Source organism: Paroedura picta, chromosome 1, assembly GCF_049243985.1.
Source record: "Paroedura picta isolate Pp20150507F chromosome 1, Ppicta_v3.0, whole genome shotgun sequence".
NCBI lineage: Eukaryota > Metazoa > Chordata > Lepidosauria > Squamata > Gekkonidae > Paroedura > Paroedura picta.
Genome location: NC_135369.1, coordinates 66,788,805 through 66,789,761, shown reverse-complemented (window position 1 = coordinate 66,789,761; position 957 = coordinate 66,788,805). Strand labels below are relative to the sequence as shown.

The 957-nt window shown below is 40.3% G+C and overlaps 1 non-coding gene across 1 annotated transcript; it reads left to right on the top strand.

The window, feature by feature from the left end:
* The first annotated feature begins 463 nt into the window (after positions 1-463).
* Positions 464-550, top strand: TRNASTOP-UCA (transfer RNA opal suppressor (anticodon UCA)). Its single transcript has one exon. It is a non-coding gene; the product is annotated as a tRNA-Sec (tRNA).
* The last annotated feature ends 407 nt before the right edge of the window (positions 551-957 follow it).

Sequence of the window (957 nt, the reverse complement as noted above, 5' to 3'; positions counted from 1 at the left end):
CAGAGCTTTGCTTGGCCGCTCCGCAGGAGGAGGGAGGGCGCCCAGCAGCAGCCACGGGCCACGCTAACTCCCGCAGCCCGCCCTCCACAGCTCAGTCTGCACAGCGAAAACTTCAGCCGCAAAAGAGGCGCGGTCTCTTTAAGACGGTCTTCTTGCAGAAGCCTAGCGCCGTTAGCCAATCAGTGTCAGGCATGTTTGCATAAACCTGTTTTGAGGCTGGATGATAAGACGAAAAGAACTCAATTGAGAGATTTGGGGGTGTATCTTCAGCACAGATGAATATTAAAATATAGAATACTGAAGGATTAAAGAATATATATACCTAAGTAACATAACAACATTAGGTAGTGCCTGGAAATCTCTGGTGTAGTTACAGCCCAACTTCCTGGCAATTCCTCGCTCTATTCTGGAAAATTAGAAATAAAAAGTGGTTTATATAGCAAGACACAGAAAGAAGTTAACTGCCCGGATGATCCTCAGTGGTCTGGGGTGCAGGCTTCAAACCTGTAGCTGTTTAGCGACAGAGTGGTTCAATTCCACCTTTCGGGCGATAAAAATATAGCTTGTTTCTGTAAATGTAAATTTCATGTGCAATAGTAACGCAGAGTGAGTTGTCCCTGTTTGTTTATCTTACAAAAATGATATTTTTATTACTATCATTAAGACTATTGAAGTGTATGTATATTGCCATCTGTAGTTGATGCCTATAACTATTGAATGCTTTCTAATGTAATGCTCCCAAATTTCAATTGAGGATTATCATGTCTATTTCTATATTTACATTTTTAAACGCTATCTTTCTTCTCATCACCATCATATAATCTTTGCACTTACACTTGACAGGAGAATTTAGCACCATATTAAATGTTTATGCCACAAAAACTGAAAGAAAATAATAAGACACTGCTGGATTCACCAGCAAAATACAGCAGTCTGAATGCACATGAAAAATTCCTA